Raw genomic sequence first — 6,000 nt, 5'->3', positions numbered from 1 at the left:
GCATGGGAACATCACCTGCTTTATCATGAGATTTCATCCTCTGCTGCTTTGCTTTTCATAATGGCAAATAAAATTGGTAACTGCAGATGCAGACAGTGATTAAAAAAAGGAGGGAATCCCTTTGCAATGATCTGAGCAAAAGTGAGGTTTAACACCAAAACTAGTAAAGATGTAGTAAAAGCAAAGTGATTTAAGAAGGATGATTATGTTAATTGCATAATTAGTAGCATATTAGTAGCATATTTGCATAATTATTGCATAATTAGTAGCAACGTACCAGATTTCCTATTCCATGTTAGTTTGATGCCAAGATGATATTTTTGTCTGCTCTTTTATGTACCTTTTTATGTATTCTCAGAGCTCTTAGCATGCATACTTGTAATTCCTTAAGCCTGATAATTTAGCATAGTTCCTGGTATCCTGTTAAGCCAGAGGACCAAACATCCTCAAGGCCTCACAGCTGGAGGCTGGACAGCTCTGTCTTGGGAAACTGAGGCTCCTCTGGTACACATCCTGTAAACTGTGATTTGGCCCATCCAGGGGGGAATACTTTGGGATGGGAGAATATCACACTATTCATTCAAGCCTCTCATTGGGGCATCTTTGTTAGATATGCTAATTTGTGAGGTCTATAAAATAGTATACGGAATCTATCAGGGGTGTGCATTTTGTTGTGCTCCAACTTGGCAAAATATTGCACCATAAGGATTCTTATTAAATATCAAGGTAAAAATCTTTTATCCTGTAACTATGTCTGGCTCCTAATTTTAGGACCAAGGAAAAAGCATCAGTTTGATGGAAAATCTCTGTGTTCTTCACCCCATTAAAAGCAGCCTTTGCTGAGCTCATACCAGGATGATTATTTGATGTTGTGTGGGGGAAACAAATCAATCACAGTTTACTATTCATGAGTTGCAACTTGCAAAGCCTCAAACTATCATTTAATGTTCTAAAGCAAAATATGTTGCAACAATAATTCATGTTTTATTGCTTCTTCATGCCAGCAAGGTGCCCAAGTCTCCCATCAACATATAAACCTCTGATCTTGTGAAAATGGAGTTAATTTGTTCGGTGTCCCAGAGTAGATCAAATCTGCAAAATGCTCCCTGCCCAAAATCTGATTAATCTGTGCTCCACTGTGCACAGTGAGGCAGAGAAGGGGCAGGTTTAAGGGAAGATGCTGGGGGAGGTTGTGTCTGTGTGAAAGAAGATGGTCTGAAGTTCCCCTTATTTGCCTCATGGCTGTCCCAAGGACAGAAATCGGGACCCTGAGGACAACAGCCCAGGAATTTTCCCACCTCTTGGCCAGATGAACTTGCTGGGGCAACTTTGGTAGCACCCCCATGGAAAATCCTTCATCTGCTCCACTACCACCGTGACGGATGGAGATTGAAACCCCCCTCCCAAGGACTGAGACTGAGATCTCCATAATTCTGATACAGGGGTGCTGGCCTGGCTGAAGCAGGATGCCTGCTAAGTGTTGCTTACAGATGTGTTCACTGGACCAGGACTGGTTTCCCATAGAAACAATGGGTCCCACTCACTGCTGATATTGACTTATCCTGCTGAGAACACGGACTGTCTGTACCCGTCTTCAATACCTTTTCCCCCCCTCAGAGATTTCAATAGACTTATTTCAAGACCTGTTCCCCCTCCCCCAGGAATGGACTATAGTAGAACCCTGAGTTAACCAGGACTTTGAGATCTCCCTGATGTGACTGGGCAAACTCCACCGACTGGACCAAAGGACTTAGGCTCTACGTTTGGTAGCTATACGCCTTCTCTTTCTCTCTCTCTTTCTCTCTCTCTTTTTCTCCCTCTTAATCCTTCTATCACATTGCTGTGGTCATTCAATAAAAGGTGCATTTGTTTGGATTGATCCTGAAATCCCCACTGTGTTGTGTTTTGCACTCTGAGATGGGTAATGAACCATCACGAGCCTCGCTTGTACGAGCGGATCGTGACAGTCTGCTCTGAGTCCAGCAGCCCTGAATGGTCACAGCAATTTTAGGTGTTATTTACAGGTGACTATTGATTTGCTGATATGCAAAAAGGCAGTGATGTGAAATACGTGATTTTTTGCTGGTCATGGTGTATCAGGCTGAGCAGGTTCTTGCTTCCTTGTTTAGGAGCATTTAACAGCTACTCGCCACTCTCAAGTACTCTTTGGAACAATAATATATTCTAGTTCTTGACAGAATTACTTTATGCAATTTTAGTGAGCAGACCACACAGTGCTGACTTGTGTGAGCTGCCTGAAGTTGGATTTGCAGCTTGTAACTGTGATAAATATTTGAAATACTGATAGGTCATGTAACAAACACCAGAAGACAGAGGTGGAGGGGGGCATATTCCTGACCTTCCCCTAGCTAAAATGTTTGTGTGTTTCCCAAATATTTGATTTTTCTGCATGCAGGACCAGTCTTTAGCTTGAAAACATTGTGGCATAGGAGGAAGTTGAGTTCCTTGGGCATTTATTATTTAAAAATCATCACATAGGTACAAAGTCAAAAGCAATTTCATCTGTAATTTCTTGCTGTAATGCTATCCAAAAGAACCCTTTCAAAAACATTTGTTAAAATTTAAATATTGGGGTCTTTTTCTGTTAGATTGGTTAAGCAAATATGAAAAAATTGGTAATTAAACCTATAAACACAACCCCCCCCCCACGTGCAAGAAATTAATATCTTAAAGGCTATTGCCCCTGTGCTGACTTTATTAAGGCTAGGCAACAAGTTGTTATTACAAGGATTGATAGGCACACAGGTACAGTAATTGCTTAAGCCTAATTTCATTAATGAATTAGGACAAAAATAGAATGGAAAAGGCTCTGACTGGTGAGATTTGCAGAGCTGAAGTTTTAATTTTCCACAACAAGGCCCATTAGAAACAAACTGAGTATATCAGTGACTGTTCTTCCTTCCAGACATCCTGGTAAAATGCAGGTTTCTAACCCTGTTATCTTTGTACTCCCTAACTCTAAATATAGTGGATTTATGAGCACCAGAGGATGTAATGAACTGGGTCTGAGCTGTTTTGTTCTGCTCCTCATTAAGGGCAATGCATAGGTAGGTGCATTGGAACTGCCCACAGATGTTCAGACCTGCATTATGCCCCTTCCTTGGTGAGGAGCTTTCCTGCAGTAATATGATAAACCTCCAGAAAGGCAAAATATGTAGCTTTAATTGCTTTTGGAGATCAGCACCTGCAGTCTGCTTCCTCTCATCTCTTGTCATTAAAAATGGTAATAGTCAAGGACTGTGCTTATCAAATATTCATGCAAAAAAAGATCACTTTATGGAAATGCAGATGTTGTGTGGTTTTAGAGCATTCCTCACTCCAACTTTACATATGAATGAAGGTAAAAAATGTCTTGTGATTGCTTTGTATCTGCTTTCTTTTGGAATGAGTTGCCAAAGCCATGAAGTTCCATTTTAAATGAAGTTATTTGCTTAAATTTCTAGTGTGGATATGAAGGGATTGGAATCAGCAGCATGCTTCTGTACAGACCACACGTGTGGCATTGGACAGGTAGTTAATGGTGTTCTAATTCACAATATTATATAAATGCTGGAAATTACAGATGAAGCAGAATAATACTTTGTTTTAGAGGAAGTTGGGCAAGTTTAGAAACCTTCTGATTTAAAATTTCTATTTACTGTGTCTGTTTCACCAAAACCTGTTTAATTCTCAGTGTTCTGAGGGGGTGGAGTGACAAGAAAGGGTTTTTGTTCACAATTTCACTTCTGAACCAGCTATGATAAATATGCTGAAATATTTGCCATTTCTTTTTCTGACACTTCCAGCAATCCTTACTATTGAGTGAGTTGGAAACACCATGAAGATATTAATTATATTAATCCTGGTTCTGGTTTGCTTTAAGCTAAAGGGGTGTAGATGTGCCTAGACAAGGCAAAAGAAATGGGAAATTCAAAAGCAGTGATATCAATGTAGAGATTTTTCTGACCAGGCTGGTCTTTGTTGTTTATGGTCTTCTATTGCGAGGAAGTAACCGGTTAAATTGGTACAATAATGTAAGGGCTTTGATTTAAAAAGAAATAAATATTTTTCTTAGCTTTCAACAAATAAGATGGCCAGTAGTAAAAAAGCACTACATAGGAATTGTCAAATTGTGGTACAGAGATATCATAACTCTTATTAGGCTCTCAATGTTTCCTCATTGCTCCTAACACAATGAGCTTTTTTTTTTCCCCTCCTAAAATTCAAATCTTACCTTATATTTCTTTATCCTTTTTTTAATTAATATTAATGTATGGAGACTGTGACAACTTGAGTTCCGCATATTTTCTCTTTCCCTGATTCTCTGCATACTTTTATTTCTCTACAATAAATGAGAAAAAGATCTGACACCAAAGCAAAATGAAACAAGAAAAACAGATCATTAAACATCACACTTGAAAATGTCCTTTAGAGAGACTAGAATAATAATTTATAAGCAGCAGAGGTATAGAAGGTATAAAGCATTTTGAGGATTTCTTCCTGTCTGATCCTGTCTGTAATGCATGTTCCTTGTGTTCAAGCTTGTCAATGTATTGTGAATTGTTGTAGCAGGGAACACCAAGAAGAAAAATGGGAGTTTTTTCCCTATTTTTCCTATTTTTCTTTTTTTTCTTTCTTTTCTTTCTTTTCTGCATGTCACAAAGCACACTGTGTGTTGCTTCAAGGACACAGTATTGGAAAGGTTTTGGGCCTCACATTCTGCAGGACTTGTCCACAGTAGAAATTTGCAGGTTTTATTCAAATTTCTTTCCAGAGGTTCATGTCAGTGCAAAGTTTTATGAGAAAATGTTCTGAGGGAAATAATGTGACTTTGTAGGCATATCACCTCTCCCTGTGACCAAAACCACACTCCTTTGTGTTTACTGGACAAATAAATTGTGAGAACTTAATACTGCTCACTAAGCATTTATAAACTCTGCTCCTGTGTGGCACAGGGGTGAAATTGTGCCACAGCAGCTTGGATTGGCTGAAGAATGAGGGAACAGGGCCAGGAGTGCCCAGCCTCTGTTTGCCTTTGAAAGGCAGCAACTTAAACCCCAAGTTGTTTTGGATAGTAAGTTTGACATTTTGATTTGGATTAATTTTTTAAAAATGTTTTCTGTTGCTTCTCACATAATTCACCTGCATTCCAGTAAGTCACAAGGACACTGGGCTGAACCTCTTTGCCACCATAAGGTGTCTGTGGATCCAGTGTAGCCTACGAGGGGTTTGTCCCCTCATGGCAGAGCCAAACCTGTACTCTGCCATCCTCCCAAAAAATCCTGTTTAGGAGGAGGACAGGCCTGTGAGGATGATGTGACCCTGTTTTACAAAAAAACGAAGTGTTTATTTGAGGGGAGAGGTTCCCAGGGCTTTCCCTGGATGGGTCCAGGTTTTGCTTTCCTGTCCTGACTCAGCTCCCTGCTCGCTTGTGCCTGTGCCCATACCTGTACCTGGTTATACAGACACAAAGCTACATCAAATTTTTTTGCTCCTTGTTTAATATATGGGACAAAGGACCGTGTGGCCGTGCAGCTGTTGCCTGGCAACTGGTGAAGCTCAGGTGGAAACTGGGAAGGGGTTCTGTGTGTGTGGATATTGAAAGCCCCTCTTGCTGCTTCTGCTGCAGCCACCTCCTTGGAGAGGTGAATCCCTCCTTAGAGAGCTGGGGCTCCTAAAACTGGAAATTAAAAACCTTTGTGTACATTCTGACTCTCTCTGTCCTGGAGAGAGAGTGCTCATTATTCCCATCTTCCAAAGGAACAAAACGCTGCTTTCATGTCCCTGTTCATGCAGAAACATGGCTCTGTGGAGGGCAGCCCTGTCTCTCAGTGCCAGTGAAAGTGTTTGGCATTACACATTGTATTGATGTTTAGCACCAGGCCCTGCAGCTGGGCTTACTAAAAATAGCCTTGGAGAGAATTCAGTGAGGAAAAAGTCACACTGTATAGAAGGATTTTGTTTATTTTTAAGGGCTGAACTGATATTAAATTTCTCTCT

Source organism: Passer domesticus, chromosome 20 (assembly GCF_036417665.1).
Source record: "Passer domesticus isolate bPasDom1 chromosome 20, bPasDom1.hap1, whole genome shotgun sequence".
Taxonomy (NCBI): Eukaryota; Metazoa; Chordata; class Aves; order Passeriformes; family Passeridae; genus Passer; species Passer domesticus.
The sequence above is the reverse complement of the archived record's forward strand: the minus strand, read 5'-3'. Positions refer to the sequence as shown.